Genomic DNA, 18,304 nt, shown 5'->3' on the forward strand with positions numbered 1-18,304 from the left:
CAAATATTTTCTCCTAGTCTGTGAGCTGTCTTTTCACTTTGTGTTTTTAATTTTAATCAGGTCCAATTTACCTGTTTTTTCTTTTGTTGCTTGTGCTGCTGGTATACAGGAATGCATCCCCTAGCGATGGAGATACTCCTGAGAAAAGCATCATTAGGCGATTTCATCGCTGTGCAAACATCATAGAGTGCACTTAGCCAACCCTAGATGGTATAGCCTACTACACACTTAGGCCATATGGTATGGCCTGTTGCTCTGAGGCTACAAACCTGTACAGCCTGTTACTGTACTGAATACTATAAGCAATTAACACAATGGTATCTGTATATCTAAACATATCTAAACATGGAAATGTACAGTAAAAAATGACCCTAGTCATTTTTGGCTAGTGTGGCTCAGTTGATTGAAGTGTCGTCTTGTACACCGAAAGGTTGCCAGTTCAATTCCCAGTCAGGGCACATACCTAGGCTGCAGGTTCAGTCCCCGATGGGAGCACATACAGGAGACAACTGATTGATGTTTCTCTCATACATGTATGTTTCTCTCTCTCTCTTCTCTCTTTCTGTCTCCCTCCCTTCCCTTCTCTCTCTCTAAAATCAGTAAAACATATCCTCAGTGAGGATTAATAAAATAAGATAAAAAACGGCACACCTACATATAGCACTTACCATGAATGGAGCTTGCAGGACTGGAAGGCCCTCCGAGTGGGCCAGTGAGTGCGTGGTGAGTGAACGTGAAGGCCTAGCACATTACTGCCCACTACTGCAGGCTCCCCTGCTTCCTTCCCACAGGTCAGAATGAACATAAAGCTGTCCATGCTGCTCCATGAACAGGGATGTGGGCTGCACGGTTTGGAAATACCGGGGAGAAACTGACAGGATAAGGTGTAGATCACCTTAATAGTGACTGTCAGGAGGCAGTGAAAGGTGGCCTAAGGATCAGTAGGGACAAGAAATTTAGGTGCAGAGATAAGGAACACAGTGGTTTGTCATGGCAATGTGGTTTTAACTGTTGCATGTTGGAGCTGTGGTTAGATTAAGGAACTTTACGGTATTTTTAAAAAAAAAAAAAAAGACAGTGTTTAACATAGCAAGAATGTGGAACTGAAAACTCAATTTTTTATTTTTTTTAATCCTGAGGATATTTTTTTTTTTCATTGCTTTTCAGAGTAGAAGGGAGAGAGAGAGAGAGAGGATCATCGACATGAGAGAGACACATCGATTGGTTGCCTCCTATACATGCCCTGACCAGGGCCGGGGATGGAGCCTGCAACCGAGGTACATGCCCTTGGCTGGGATCGAACCTAAGACCCTTCAGTCCACGGGCCAAGGCTCTAACCACCGAGCAACACCGGCTAGGGCATCAATATTTTGACTTTGGAAATGTATTTTTTGTTCCATTGACCCTGTCTGGCATTGAATTGATCAAAGAAATAAAACTTATCTGTGCTTTACATCATTACAACCTGAAAATAATTCCAAAGTACAGGGACAAACTAGCCCCACACGACCACAGACAGCTTTTACTAAAGTGGCACTTAATACTTGTGAAGGCAACTCCTGTGGACCTGTGTCCTTGGATAGGTCTGAAGTCCTCAACAAAGAACTTACAGCATTATATTCTGAGGATATGAAGCTAGATCTGGGAAGGCTGTAGCGCCCTCCAGATATGTGGCACAGGGGGACCGGCTCCTTCCACTGTCTGAAATAGGTCAGTGGCTGACTAATTGGGATGTAATCTGTGCCCTCAAAATTGAGGTGCTGAGTGAGAGGGACCTATTGCCAAGCTCCACAAATACTGCTCCTGTCAAAGAAAAGAAAATTCCACCTGAACCACATATCCTTTCATTTCTTACAGGAAATTCAGCTCCATTACAGTCTTATGGAACCGCCACCGTGTATAATCTGATGGGTCCATCATTGACCTAACCATCATTACGGGGCACAGGACTGTAATACCTAAGGAGGTTTTGCCTAACCAACATCATAAAGATTTATTCCTATGTTTTATTCTAAGAATTTAATAGTTTTAACTCTTACAAATAGGTCCATGATCTATTTGGAGTTCATTTTTGCATATGGCATAAGGAAAGGGTTATTTTGTTTAATTACAGTGGTACCTCGGCTTTCGAACGTCTCTGTTGACGAACATTTCGGGTTATGAACGCCGTAAACCCGGAGGTAAAGGCTTCGGTTTTCGAACACGCCTCGGAAGTCGAACGTGCCCCACGGCTTCCGCTGAGGGCAAGATCCTGAGGCCCAGCTGTTGGCTGTGGAATGATTCAGAACTCGAACGGTCTTCAGGAATGGATCATATTCGAAAACCGAGGTACCACTGTAGTAGAAAACCAAGCATGCTGACAGGCTGAAGGAAAGAAGGCAGGAAATTAGACATTAATTATGAAGCAAAGTCCCTGAAAAGGCAGGGATAGAATCTGGAGAGCAGGCAGAGACTACCCTTAACCAGACTACCCTTAACCAGGAGAAAGGCCACCTCTTCTCAGAGAGAGACAAGAGGGATGGTGAGGAAAATAAGTGGAGATGGAAATATAACTGTAACTGTGGAGTTTATAAGCTCTGTCTTCTTCTTAGGAATTTATAAGGCATATTAGTATAGTTAAGGTGTAAGATAACCTGCAGTCAGAAAATCCATTTAATTTTGTTTAACCTACCATTTTCTAAATACATGTGACCCAGGATTCCTAATTTCTTAACAATAACTATTAACCTATGATGGAATTCAGATTTGTACAACATACTTAGGGAAATAGTGATTGAGGCCAGGAGTTGCAAACTTGGCTTTTGAGCAAAATTTGGGCCAAGAGTGGTTTTTGTTTGGTAACCCCCCTTTTTTTTAAATCAAGAAATTTCACAGAGATCCAAATTTCTGACATCTCTTGAAATAGCAAAAGATTTGGCCACATTAGATCTGCATTCCAGCAAGGAAACAACTGGCAGGAACCCAAATGTCCCATATGGGGAATAGAGGGTGGGGCAAACGTAGGTTTACAGTTGTTCGTATGGAAAATAATACAATAAATAATAATAATACAAGAATAAACTCTGTCTCAAGTACTCACAACTGTGAACCTACGTTTGCCCCACCCTGTATGCTTTCTGCTCCATCATCATCTTCACATCCAGATCATGTCACTCATTTGTGTCACTGCCTGTGGGTATCTGAGTACCATTCCTACACTCGGCAGCCTTCTCAGAGTTTATACAGAGTGAAAAGTTCCTGAAGCCTCTCTTAGAAAGTCCTTACCCAACTCCTCTGTAAATATTTTATAAAAGTGCTCTTCTTGTGAGAACTATGAGAAAGATTTAGAAGTATTTATGTCAGGAATGACAAAACGGCAGTGCATGGAACAAGTGCCCACAGACCTATTTTGTTTGACCTGCACAGAATTTTTTAAAATGGAAAATTTCACATCAAAAAGAAATAAAGATTTCCAGATTTTAATGAATATCAGGATGATCTAATAACACTAGGCCCTGTTTCCATATGGCAACAATAAGCTGGAAACAGTAGTAGTTTTCTTCTACTACTATCAGGGCCTGCATTTTTCCATTTACCACAGTCACTACCACTCCCCAGTGTCCTATAACTGGCCTGATTCACTTATTACCTATTTGGTCCTGAAGGCATCTGAGTTTGTGCCACCTAATTTAACAAAAAGATTTGGTCTTTCTTTTTCCCCCCAGTGTTTTTGGGTTTTTGGTTTTTTAATGTTTGTATTGATTTCAGAGAGAGGAAGGGAAAGGGATAGGGAAAGAGAGAGAGAAACATCAATGATGAGAGAGAATCATCAATTGGCTGCCTCCTACACCCCCACACTGGGGATCAAGCCCACAACCTGGGCATGTGCCCTGACTAGGAATCGAACCGTGACTTCCAGGTTCATGGGTCAACGCTCAACCACTGAGCCACACCAGCCAGGCAAAAGATTTGGTCTTATTTAGCACAGTACGTTAGGCAAATTCCCCAATATCATGAGTGTCATGTGAAATTTTACTTATGTCTCAGTGATTTCACCAATAATAATTTCACATCCCACTCTCCCCTAAACACATTGAAAAAATAACTAGAAGGAAATACAACATGAAAATAGAATCAGACAATTTTTTATTTTCTTCTTAATCCTTTTCCGTACTTTCCAGATTCTTAAAAAAAATATAAATATAGACAAAATTTATAAAATGTATTAACAATATTCTTGGTAAGTAATTAAAGTAATAAGAAACCACCAGTGCCTAAAAGGTACAAATTTTTACCAACTGCCAAAACTTAATTGAAATGTACATCAATGCAAACAATAAAATGGGTTAAACAGCAGATGAACCATGTCAGTAACAAATTTTAATGTCAAGTAAGCTCATTTGATGCAACATACTTTCCTTAGAACTAGTGTTAAGCTGCCTGGGCAGCAGCTGTTTATTCTAACCCAACATGAGATTGAATGTATCAATTAAGGCTAGATAAATGTTAGCAGAGCAGCCTTGCTCACCAGATCCCTGTTTATGAACATAGTTGGGCAGGGTTCCAATTTGCAAATACTACATTCTCTCCCTCAACTCAGGATTCTTCTGCAGGCCTCACAACCACTTACACTTGTGCTATGAATGGCTACCAATTGAACAACATAAGCAGGTCATCAACACAGGGAACTCATCTCCACCACCCACTTTCCCCCCAACTCTCTCAATGGAACACAGGATATGGCTCCTTCCATTTCACAGAGAATTTCAGAGTGAAAAAGAATTTGGCAATCTAATCCAAATTCTTCACTTTAGAAATGAGGCTCAGAGAGGTTATTTCTCTAAGAAAGTTGCAGAACTTGAATTTGAATCCAAGCCTCATGACTCCCCTTCCTGTGTTTTCAAGTACACTTCCTAACTTGCAAGCAATATGTTGTTAAATGACAACTATCCCTACACCCATGTACAATATAGTAAACCCTACTTAAAGTGATTTCTGTTTTGGTTTCAAACATATATTAGTAAGTGCTGCATAAAAGAACATGGGGGGGGGGGAGAAGAACATAGGGGTCCCCTAATTCTGATCCTTTAGTTCTGCTTTAGAGACAGGAACTCAAGCAATAGTTATGGGAAAATAAAAGCACTGTTTTTCACTCAATCTCCTTTACTTTTTCTAATTTTTTAAGTTATTAAAAAGAGAACTCAGTATTACTTCCACTAGTTTCATAATTAAGTAACTGGTGCATAACCATAAATACTGGTGGACAGGAAAAGATCATTGCATGATTGAATGTAACCTTTTTTTTTTCTTGAGTACATTTATTAAAGCTAGGGACAGTGAAACAAAGGAAGGGCTTAGGATAGAAGTAGCAACAGGGGGGAGTCTTTGCTCTGGCTCTCTAGAGACATTATAGGAAAGGAGTGAGCCACACAGGGCTGCATGGACTCACTGAGAAGTCGAAGTCAGAGTGACAGAAGTGAGCTAAGGTGGGGCTTCTGTTAGCTCACAAGTCAAAGAATAGGAGGCCTTGGAGACAGGTTCAGAGGGTTATCACAGGATGAGCTGCCACTGCCCACTGCTTCCCTGGTTGCTAGTCTTATAGAGATTCTTAGAGTTTAGGAGAAAGACAGTTCATGCCCAAGAAAAGAGGAAAAAAGGCATGGGTGTGCTCCAGAGAGAGCCAGCCTAAATGTAATCTTTAGTAGATGCTTCAGGTAGAGAATAAATTCCTTAGGTTAGCGTCTGAACTGTTTTCCCCCTCATAGCCAACATACACTGACTGGCGCATAAGTGCTCAGAAAAGAAGTGCCAACTGAAATAAGTAAAATGATTAAGAAAGGTAATAAAACAGGTTAACATATCATTGTACCATTTTCACATATACTGCCCACATATACTCTTTAAATACTCCATCCTAATTCCTTCTATTCCTGCAAAATTAACTCAGAAAGGCCTTCATTCTTTTATATTCATTCTTTCTTCATACAACTATGCACTAATCCTCTATGACTCTATTAAGGTGAATAGCTGGGCTCCCGTGGGCTATTTAAAAAGTCATGGATAAAAATATTTTAAAAAAGAGAAAGAGCTCGCCCGGCTGGGCATGGCTCAGCAGTTGAGCATCGACCTAGGATCCAGGAGATCACGGTTCGATTCCCAGTCAGGGCACATGCCCAGGTTGCAGGCTCGATCCCCAGTAGGGGGTGTGCAGGAGCAGCCGACCAATGACTCTCTCCCATCATTGATGTTTCTCTCTCCCCCTTTCTCTCTCTGAAATCAATAAAGATATATTTTTTTAAAAAAGAGAGAGAGAGAGAGCTAAACATTGATTGCTAAGGGAAATCAGGTCAACTTTACCACCTGCCCTATCTGTCTCATACACAACACAAGGAAATAATGCATGTGAATGTGCTTGACACACCATGAAAGTGTTATCAAATACAGAATGTCTCTGTGCCATAAATGTTTAGTCCCTCACAGTATCCCAAAGGCCCCACCAGAGTCAAAACAGTCTCCACCTTCTTCCTCATTGTCCTCCAACCAAATCTGCTTTGCTCAAGGTGCTATCATCCCACAGAATTTAAAATATACTCTTTTTTATCTGTTTTTCTGCTTTAATAGCTAGAATTGCAAACACACTTTCTCCTAACAGTTTTAGTTCACAAATATGCAGAATTTCAATTACATTGTAGCTTTTGCCTGGGTATATAACCACCTTTGTAACATTGTCTCTATAGAAAAAATAACTTGAAACCAATTTGTAAATGAATTTGTGAAAAGCAACCCATTTTTATCTTAGGATAGATAACTGGGGCCTACACTCTGTTCTGGAAGGTAACATGGAGTATTGGGAAAAGAATTGGGACTTTGGAATGACTCTCACAGTGCTCTGCTATTACAAACTCTGTCCTTGAACAAGTGACAATCTCTTTGAGCCTCAGTCTCCTTCTCAGTAAAATGGGAAAAGTAAGATCTCTTTCAGAGCTAATGGGTGGAACACACGTGTAAATCACCTAGAACAGTCCCCTTTTCTGTCCCTCTGCCCTTGCAGTGTATTGCAGTCACTTGTGACTTCCACTTTCTCTTTTAAAAATGTGGTTTGCTCTTTTGTTTGTTTGTTTTTGTTTTGTTTCTAGCACACGCTATAAGTCAGGAGCTTTTTATTACCTCACTAAATCCTTATAACAACCCTAGGAGGTAGGTACCATTACTATCTCGTTTTACAGAGGAAGAGCAGTGGCACAGAGATTTTAGGCAAATCTCTAAAATCACTCACGTTGTGGTGTCGTCTTCAGCACACCCCTGCTGTAATCCTAAACCACTTTATTGCATTTTTTTTTAATGAGGGAGAGGGATTCAATGATATGTAAAGGTCTGTTTTATAATACTGCATGATTCTGTAATTCAATGGAACCGCCAGATGGCAAGAAGGAAAAGAAAAACTTTAAGCTCATAATAGGCAAATATAAACCATCAGCTTGCAGTCTATCCAGCTGATGTCCAGTTGTTCTGGTTTTCCTTCCCAGAAGCTGGAAGAGTTCCACGGTCAGTATCGCATCGGTTAGGCTCACTAGGGCTTCACCTGCTTCAGTTCCTTAACTGTTATTTGTTTAGAGATGATCACCTAAGACAACCTTGCCACAAATGGCAACTAGCTTTTAAAACTGAACCAAGTCTGATCAACAATGTAGATTCTTTTTTTTAACAGGTGTGGTCAAAATTTGAAATAGTAACCCAATGACAAAAGTCTTAAATGTTGTTACTCATGTTAAGAGCATCCTGCTTACTAACTTGAGGTTATTCAGCACAGTAACTGAATTTGACTCCAAGCTGTAAATAGACACTCTGACCCATTAAATTAGGGCCATAAGCAAAATCAAACACATTTCTCACAAGCAACCGGAACTGGAAATACAATGACCTGTAATATTAATGTGTCAAATGATTCAGACTGCCAATTAAAATGCTCATAGGAAAAAAACAACAACCCATCTCTTGTTTTCTGGTACCTAGACTAAATAAGCCCTAAAAGTTTTGCCTTTAAGCTTTTCTTCTCAATGTTTTTACCTTTTCTTTTCAATTACTGCAGAAGTAATTCAGTGTGACTATATATGAGCTGAGTGCAGACTCAGTTCTAAACTTGCTGAAAAGTGAAATAAGAGAACAGCTGCAGCACATCCAAACCAAACTGGCAGAGATGCACAGAGAGAAAAAAGCTACCAACCATCCCCACCAATACTGATTGTGTTTGTGAACTTTTGCAGGCTGTACTTCACCACTGCTCTTCGTGTAACATTAATAGATCAGACACAAGTTGGTATAATCAGGAGAAAGACTTTTACAGATATGTAAGTTTATTTCCTTTTATTTCACTTGCTTACTAATACGAAATATCAATACTGCAGTCTAGATGTTGAACAGCTGCCACAGATAATCTAAACCCATTACTAAATTCTGGTTCTACCATCTTAGATAACTTACTCCCAGTTGGACAAAAGGAAGAAATAGAATTAGCCAGAATTGAAGAAATTACACTAGAATGAGAGTCCATTCATCTATCTAATTTTTGTTTGTTTTGTTTTTAAGGAAAATATTAAAGATAATGCCGGCAACGCACCTAAACATTATAACTATAATCCTTTTATCTTCAGTCCTTACTAAATATCAAGTTCACTCCTAATGGTTCATTATAGAACACTGCAAGTCTATGGTTCATAAATGGAAATAGTCCCAAATTTAGAGTTTATATGGAAGATACAACAGCAGAGAATCCCTGGAAATTGAGAAAGACTGTAGAAGGTTTTCATAGTTGAATTTGATTTTAAAGTGTGAATTCCTATCTAAGCAGGTAAGTTTCTATAAGCCTAGTAATTAATAAATATACTAAAGGCTTAAATAATCATCACACAATTAGGTAATCCTCCTTAGGATAAATCCAAGTTCTCTCCCCAGGGTGTACATACTTCATCAGTTACTAGGTGGTTATGGTATAGGTAAACTCGCGATGAATTCTTCTACACAGCTGATCGCACCAAAAATATTACTTAGTGGTGGTGTATTTTCTTTCTTTCTTTTTTAATAGAAGTAAACTAGAGGTCTTGAAGGCATCTCCTGTGTCCTGGCATCTTTAGATGAACTCATACTTTATATCCTGAGAATTCTGTGTGGAAGGCAATGTGCAGGTGACACTTCAGGTGACAGAAAGATGCACAGTTAGGAAGTTTATGGCCAGGAACAGATTCAGGACTACATACATGACTCTGACAAAGGCCAACAGGGAGGTGTAACAGCACTGCTGAGGGTCCGTGGATGGAGAGCTCAACCAGCTTTGGGGATAAGGGTAGTTAGTCTTCAGTATTTGAGCTGAGCCTTAAGGCATGGATAAAACTTCTTGTGGGAAGAAGGAAATACAGGGTGTGCACAGGAGCAAGAGACTGGAGTTCATGAAACGCCAAGCAGTCTCACCGGGCTATTACAGGCTTCTGGGAGGGGCGCTGCGGTGCGGCAGGGCCAGCAGTGGATTCTGATTTTGGCTTTTCCCTTGCCAAAGGTGGAGAATGTCTGAGAATACAGGTTCTCATTTTTAAAATGAGAGAGTTGGATCAGAACATCTCTGAGGTCTATTTCCAACTTTATAAATGTACAACTCTAGGTCCAGGGTTGGAAACTTTTTCTATAAAGGGGAAAATAGTAAATATTTTAGGCTTTGTGGGCCATACAATCTCTGTCATAACCTCTCAACACTACTGTACTGTGAAAGCAGTCACAGAAAATATGTAAATGAAAGGGCATGGCTGCGTTCCAATAAAGCTATGTTTATGCATACTGACACTTTAATTTTATATCACTTCACACGTCACAAAACATTCTTCTTTTGATTTTTTCAAACATTTCAAAATATAAGCACTATTCTTAGCTCCTGGGCAGTACAAAATTTGGTTTACATGCCAGTGTCTCTACTCCATGGAGAAATAAGAGCAGAAAGGGGATAGGATTTGATAGCCCTCAGGAGCTAGAACAAGACAGACGACAATATTGTGCTATAATTATGTATGATAAATACCGCTACTATGGCAATCATACGACAGTACTATAAAACGTATCAAAGTAACATGTTGTATACCTTACATTTATACAATATTACATGTCAAATATATTCAATTTTTTAAAAAGAGCTAGAATAAGGAATTTAGATTAACTTAGAAGACAATGGGAGAAGGTACAGGCTCCTGAGCAAGGAAATGTTGAGATCAGAGTTGTACTTAAAAGATTTTACTTGGCGGCGATGAACAGGGATGAGATTGATAGTTAACTACCAAGGAGGGAAAACAGTAAAGCCTAATCCAGGCTGGCAGCTTTGAGGAAGGAGAAGGAAGGAGATATGGAAGGAAAGGTCAGCAGAACACTACTTACAAAAAAGAGAAGGCTTATTTATCTGGCGAACATAATCACTAAAAAGTCCATTTCCAGATAAGAAGGGGGGAGGCGGTTTTACACCCCCACTCCTCAGCGCCGTCAGCACAGCGCAGGACTGCAGCGGGCTCACCGAGGAATTTGCCTTTTTACAGAAGCTTTACAACAAGCAGCCCAGGCTGCAGCTTCCAGTTCCAAGAGAAGTTTTCTGGTATACATCAGGTCAAATGTAGCATTCGTTGTTTTGGTTTTAGACATGCAACAGATATGGCAGTTTTAGAGACGATGTTTATTTATTTATGGCTCCTTTTACCCCAGAGAATTTTCAGCGGCCTTTTCAAATTAGGAAAGAGTATTCATTGGTGTACACAGATATATCATTGCCCTCTGAATTTTAAAATAACTCTGCTGACTGTGACTCGGAATTTATATCTATCTTTTCCTGCTCTAACAGAGAAAAAAAACTGCAACGCTGCAAATACAACTGATTCAATATTAGTGTATCTACCAAGTGCAAGTAGCCCCATTCTATGGGAGTACTTCTCTAGAAGTCAAATTTGGAAGCTGGGTGGGGTCGGAGGAAGGAGGGGTACAAAGAGACATGCACAGCAGTAGCTCTAATTCATGATGCTATCTGATAAGAAATATAGTCAAGCCTTATGGAAACACAGCACAGGGAGAGATGAATTTCAGCTGAGCAGCCTGGCAAGCGCTTCATGGAGAAAGTGACGTGAACACTGGGCCCATGTTAACAGGAGAGGAAGGGTAATTCCAGGCTGTGAGAAGAGTGGTCGCAACAGAAGGATGTGGGGAAATACTGGACTTATCTTTTTTACTTTGAAAGCAGTACATGTTCATTGTGAAAGGGAAGACATGAATTGTGGCAAGAAAAAAAATTAACCTAAAATCCCATCCCTCAATCCCAGCACATTTTAATGTACGCTCTTTCACAGACAGGACAATACAAAATGGAATCTTCCTATACATATCCCCCACGGTGTCTGCATAACATCATAACAGCATAGCTCTGTGTTCATGCCAGCTTGGAATACATATTGGGATGATTAAGCAACACTGGCATACCTGACTTCAAGGACAAGAAGAGCCCTTCTTTATAGACCTTCCTTGGAACTCCTGCTTTAACTGGATATTTTCTTTCTGTTTTCTTCCAAGATCTCTACAGGTAGATTCATGCTACTAGACATGGCATTCCATTTTTCTTTCTTCCTCATGAAACTGAAAAGGCGTGGGTATGACTCGTTTAATATACAACTTCAATAAAATCACTGCTGACATCTTTTAGATTTGATAAGGATTCTAGGTCTTCTGCCCTGCATATCAAAGTGAGCTCATGTGCATAATTAAAATACTTAAGCAAACTGGAAGAGCTGGAGACATTACCAAATAGAAAATGTAAACTGTTAAGAGACATGAGAGGCAGAGTGAGAAAGTCCAGCATTTTTTCTAATTAGGGCTCCAAAGGGAGAGGGGGAAAAATGAGGCAAAACTTCATAGAGATAACGCCTAAGAATTTTCTAGGATTGAAAAAAGAAATCAACTCTCAAAATCAGGGAGCCCAAAAAAAATCCCAAGGCAGATAAATAAGGCCTTAAAAACCCCAGGGAGAAAAGTCATAATCTACACAGCAAAACAACAATTAGACTGACGGCTGATTTGAATGCAAAAACGCTGAAACAATATCTTCAAAGTGCTGGGGGGAAAATTACTACCAGCCTAGATTCATATATGCAATGCAATTATCCTTCAAAATCAAGGACAAAAATGAAGATTTTTGTCCGCCCAAAGACCTCACGGAAGATGCTAGTGAGGGATGGACTTCAGGAAGCAAGGGAATGGTCAAGGAAGGTCATGTCTCTCATATCTCAAAGAAGAAAGAACGGAAACAAAAGTGAAAACTTAGACAAACATGTATAAGGGGACAATGGAATTAGAAGTACTTTACAATATTTTTATTACTGGGGAGATAGTAAAGATGCTAATTAATTTAAGATTTTGAAGTTAAATATGCCTGTTCAAAACTTCCTGAAAACCACTGAAAGGCTACCAGTAAGTACACCTACCAAACTAGTATTACAGCCACCTGCCCATTATGTGCAACTCTGCTACTCCCATGTTGACAGCACACGTGGAAGAGATTCCAGGCCTCCTTTCAGGCAAGAGATACCAAACTCATCCATAGTATATGCCACAGCATATGGCACAGTATGTAGTTATTAAATTTGTTCAATTAACTTGGCTGTTCCCGAATCAGATGAATTCTATTTCACAAATGTGTCATACTCCTCAACTGGCTGGTTTCATCTTATTACTATTAGTGAGTGGTGTGACTACCCCTTCCGTTTTTGTTGCTGCTGTTTTGTTTTGTTTTCATTTTTAGAAAATAGAGCAATGAATCCTTAGGGTAAAATACCAAATCCTAAGTCCCCAATTCTTCCTTCTAAACTGAAAAGAAAAGAAAAAAAAAATACACTTTGTCTCTCACTTTTGTGCCAAAGGAATTATCAGGCAAAAATTTAGATGTTTTATTCTAATGATGGGAAACTGGCAATCAAAGGCTCAGACACACAAACTGTGAGTGATATTTTCCCTGCAGTTGGTAAAACTGCATATTCCACAACATATGGAATCCTGCTGAAAGCTTTCACTGGCACTGTGCCTTGTTGAATAAAAGTTAGAAGTTATGCTTAGACATTTAAAAAAAAAAAAAATCAACACTGCCTTTTCATTAGACTAACATTTAAAATATGGCTTAAAATCATGGGAAAATATATTATGTCTAACACTCATTGAGCTCTTAACTATGTGTCAGGCATAGGTTCTAAACATTTTTATGAACTCATTAATCCTCACAATAATAAACTATGAGTCAGGTACTATGATTCGCTGTGTTTTACAGAGGAGATTAAATAATTCCCCCAGTGTTGCATACCTTGCAGATGTCAATCAATGGTAGGATTTGAACCCAAGGAGTTTAGCTCTACAGTCTTTATTCTTAACCATTACACTCTACTGCCTCCCAAGAGTCTTGCCATGTTTGTATGCTAATTTACCTTGTATCTATATCTAAAGTAGGACTCTGTTACTTAATAACTCATACTAGATGCATTTTGCCAATGTTAGCTATTCCATTTATTTGCAAAGGATCAAAACTAATAGAGAATTCCAAGTCCACGTTATATTTTTATTTATACTTACAGACTCTGCATAAGCCTGTGTTGTGGAGGATTATCCCAATCTGCACCTTAGGACTCCGCCTAGAATTTATTCATTCAGAAAACATGAACTGAATGGTCCCACTACAGGCAATGCCCTGTGCAAAGCAATGATTTATAGTTACTTTCCTAATTGGCAGTTAAATTTCACCAAGATTCACCCACAGCATGATAGATATTTTTCCAAATAAGCATAAAGTAGGGACACAGCAAATGATCTTCCCATTTGTTCATTCAACAAATATTCCTCAAGACTCTGCTATGTGCCAGGCTCTCGTGCTGAAAATTCAGGGGCAAACACAGCAAAGCCAATATTTGTCCCTCGGGCTCTAGTGGGAAGAATGATGTCAAGTAATAATCACCCAAGTAATTACTAACAATTGTAATAAGCACAATAAAAAAAATTATAGCAATCATATGATAGAGGGACCTCTCTTAGTTTTGGAGGTAGAGTCAAGGAGGGTGTCCCTAGAAAATTGACATTTAATGTGAACGTAGAGGATTAGTAGAAATTATCCACGTAAATAAGTACACAAGAGTAGTTCAGGCAGAGGGAACAGCACATGTGAAGGCCCACAAGCAGCTCCGTGCTTTGGAGGAAATGAGAACCCGGTGTGCCTGGACTGCCACAAGAAGAGGGCAGCTGAGGCCAATCCTCAAAAGTCTTTTCCTAACTATGGGGCCCACCACCTGCTCACTCTGCTGCTGACCCACTCACATTTTCTCCATGACTCCAAGGAATAAAAACTGCATTTACAATACTCGCACACAACCCTTTAAAATAAGTACTTTAGCCCTGACCAGTGTGTCTCAGCAGGTTGGGCATCAGCCCGCGCACCAAAAGGTTGCCGGTTTGATTCCTGGTCAGGGCACATGCCCAGGTTGTGGGCTCCGTCCCCAGTAGGGGGCGTGCAGGAGGCAGTCGATCAAGGTTTTGCGCTCACATCCATATTTCTCTCTCCCTCTCCCTTCCTCACTCTCAAAATAAATCTTCAAAAAATTAAATGAATAATTTAAATTCTGCAATAATTTCATTGGTGGAGAGGATCTAGATAACATAAATCATTTTAAGATTATAAATTTCACCTGTATTTTAACAACGTGAGGCCAGAGAACATATCTTATATGCCCTACTATCAGCCTAGCAATGTGCATAGCTAGAGTCTAATATCTAATTTTGCTATTTAGGGAGAAGAGATGTAGGGTTAAGAATTTACATGTTACTTGCCTAGATATTTTTCTATTTAAGATTTATTAACCCATTCATATATCCTTATCTACTTTAATTGTATGAATAAAAACATGCTGTCCACTTTACAAATAAAAGGTGAGGCAATTCTGCAGGATGGGGGTGGGCACAGAGAGAAGGCTGGAAATACAGGGATGCTTCCTAACAAGGTCCCTCACTCCTCAACTCTAAGAACAAATGCGCCATTTCTCTTCCTTCACGGAAAGCTTCCTTGTGGGAATAAGTTAAGCTTATTTCTAAAGAAGGAATGACATTGACTTGGATTGTGGCCAGCTGCAATGAAATTCAGCCACTTTTCCCTTAAAACTAATTCAACTGGAAATCTTATCAGTAGGAAATTCTCTAAGGGCCAAAGACTCTATTTTCTGCAACTTAACGATATCTGTAAAACATTTTTAGTTCTAAGATTCACCACCTGTCATCCTCTATACACACACACACACACATATTCCACAGTCATACCAATCTAAAAAACTGACTTCTGACAGAAGTCCTAAAAAGTTTTTTGAAATCTAAAAGTTCAAACATGTAACCAACACATTTATGAATCTGTTTCTCTTTGTGACTCCTTAGGCATTTGTATATAGTAACATTCAAGGGCAGGAAAAAGTAATCACCGTGCCTCCCAGTGGAGGCAAGATTAGCAAGCTGTCCTCATTGTCATGAAATAGCCTAGGCTGACCAGCCCGGAAGGCAAGAATCACCACATGACACACCTATGGAAGGAACACCATGAGCACAGCATCAGAAACATCAAGAAGAATATACCCCAGCCCTTGCCCTCCAGAAACCAAATCTTAAAAGGGAGATACCCTAGGGGAGCAGGAAGAGAGGGGAAAGAAAAACCACAATCAAATCCATCATCCCCAAACTGATGACCCAGCATATGAAAACACAAACTCTATGAAGCTTTTACCAAGGACTTGGAGAGAAGGCCATTAATCCCCAACTCCTATGTCTAATTATACAAGTTTCCCTTTATCCATTACTTTATCACACCCTATCTCTTTGCCTGTACACAATGCGCACAGTTAAATAGATTTAACCAACTTAAAGAACCCATACCTTTAATAAGTACGTTGAGATTAGAAGTTCTTTCGGGGCCTAACCCATTATTTTGAAGCTATTTCACTCCACACTTACTGAAGCAGCAGTTAGGTAAGTGCAGCACGGCTCCCTGCACATCGCATGGCAGAGGAAGTCTCGGGGAGCTGTAACACACCGGGGTTCTCGCTTCTCTCTGCCATTCTTGAGCAGGAAAGTGAATTAAAGGGTTTTGTGGTATTTTTTTAATGGTGACAAAGGATAAAAGCTGGTGCCTCTGTACATAGTTAAGTTTGTATTTACATCCAAGGAAACACAAATTGGTTTGGAGAGAAAAGAGAGAGTAAAAGACAAATCAAGTTCAAACAGACTGAAAAATACTGAGATTTCGACTGAAAATAGATTCTCTAATTTCAACAATGAAAGTGTAATACTTTTGTAACGTGTAAGAGTTTGTTCTTTTTGGAAGATGACACGAAGGCTCAGCGTGACAAGACGTGATTACTAACAGTATACCGTTCAATAAAATGCTGTTCGGTTGGAGGCACCTTTGAGCTCACTGAGTAGACCCCATGAGTAAAGCTCACCCTCCCCCAAGTTAAAAACATTTCTGGACAAGAAGTTATCATTGAAATTAAATGGCGGCAGACATGTCCAAGGATTACTGCGGAGATCTGATACCTTTATGAATCTTGTGGAGATGGCAACTAGTGGGCAACGGAACACGACTGGAACGGCGGTCATACGAGGAAACACGCCATCATGTTAGAAGCCTTGGAAAGAGGGGTGAAGAACGGCTGTGCTCACCAGAGAGGCCAAGGCCTCCACACATCACCGGTTTTACTACAATATAGAGATCAGGTCGGAGACATTCTCATAGTGAACGTTTTTGTTAAATAAACTTTTATAACAGCCAAAATATATATATACTGTATTATATGTAGTGTTACATGAGAGATATAACACTATCATGATAAAAATACAAATGAACAAAAATTCCCTTCTTACATATTAATCTCAACTTCCTTCCCTAATAAGCCTTTTTGTAAATTGTTAAGAAGAAACAGGTAAGACAGCCTCACTCTCCAAAACCATCCCCAATGAAACTGAACAAGTACCGAAATGGCTGATAAGCCCGGCCGGTGTGGCTCAGTGGTTGAGCGTCCACCCAGGAACCAAGAGGTCAGGGTTCAATTCCCAGTCAGGGCACATGAGGGCTGGATTCCCCAGGAGGGGGCGTGCAGGAGGCAGCCCGTCAGTGACATTTCTCTCTCACCCATGTTTCTATCTCTCTATCCTCCCCTCTTCCTCTTGCTAAAAAAAAACAAACAATAAAACCTATTTAAAGAAATACATAAATAAAATGGCTGATAAAACAAAGAAGCAGCACCTAGATTCAAAACTCACCTACATGGCCCAATATACCCAAACACATACAAGGGCATCCCAAAAAAATGTGCACACACTTTGAATGATTATAAAGTCAGTGTTTATTAACATACAGTTCATTTTCAGAATTTAAAAGAATCTACAGAAATGAATAATTTTTTTTGGTCAATGCCTGTTTTCAAATTGACCACCGTTCTGGTCCAGGCGCTGCTGGTAATTCGAAGCAATGGAATCACAAACACCAACAATTATTTTGTTCGGTATTTGTGTGCCCTCAATTCATCAGCTGTTGCCAGTTTTGTACCGTAAACTTTATCTTTTATGTATCCCCATAAAAAAGAAGTCTAGTGGCACTTTAGGATAAATTTTCTTTGTTCAAAGCTTAGTCTGGCTTCACCCATTATTTCAAATCAGTTAAACCTGAAAAGGAGTGAAAGTTGAGTTATCAGCTGTTAAAGCGTGTATACATATTTTGAAACACCCTATATTGCAAGAATTTTACAGGTCTAGTGTACAGAAAAAAATGAAAATCCCCAATGGGAGGTCTAGTCCTTTCACCAATATAGCAACTTCTTCTCTGGGTATTTCAGAGTCTTAGTACAGATTTGAACTTGACTCCTTAAAGCTCACTCTAAAGTATTTATACTACATAGCACTGGAAGCTTAAAAAAGCCTTAAATTTATGTTTTCTTCTTCTAGTTTTGTCTCTACTATATAGGGAAGATTTAAGGGCAGACCTGCCTGAAAGCAACATGAACTGATAAAACAACCCTTCCCCAGCAAGAGTCCTGAGCACAGCATTATTCTACAGAGAAACCTGCTAATCTCTGACATTTGCTCATTAGGACTGCTATTTCTTTTGACATAGATTGAATGGTGGTTTACAATGTAAAAATATACCCCACTGTCATGACTATGACATAAGGTTCAAAGGAAAGACAGGGCCCAGGTCAGTCAGAAAGCAAAAAAGCAGCAGATCAACTTCATATCTTTGTTT

The 18,304-nt window shown here is 39.6% G+C and overlaps 1 protein-coding gene and 1 pseudogene across 3 annotated transcripts in view; one reads left to right on the top strand and one right to left on the bottom strand.

The window, feature by feature from the left end:
* The window catches only part of VCL (vinculin), a 94,808-nt gene that overhangs the window by 69,649 nt on the left and 6,855 nt on the right, over positions 1-18,304 (bottom strand). The window lies entirely within an intron of this gene.
* LOC308566964 (small nuclear ribonucleoprotein G pseudogene) lies at positions 16,491-16,818 on the top strand (annotated as a pseudogene). Its single transcript has one exon. The product of its transcript is annotated as a small nuclear ribonucleoprotein G pseudogene (transcript).

Source organism: Miniopterus schreibersii, assembly GCF_964146895.1.
Source record: "Miniopterus schreibersii genome assembly, chromosome: 14".
Classification (NCBI taxonomy): Eukaryota; Metazoa; Chordata; class Mammalia; order Chiroptera; family Miniopteridae; genus Miniopterus; species Miniopterus schreibersii.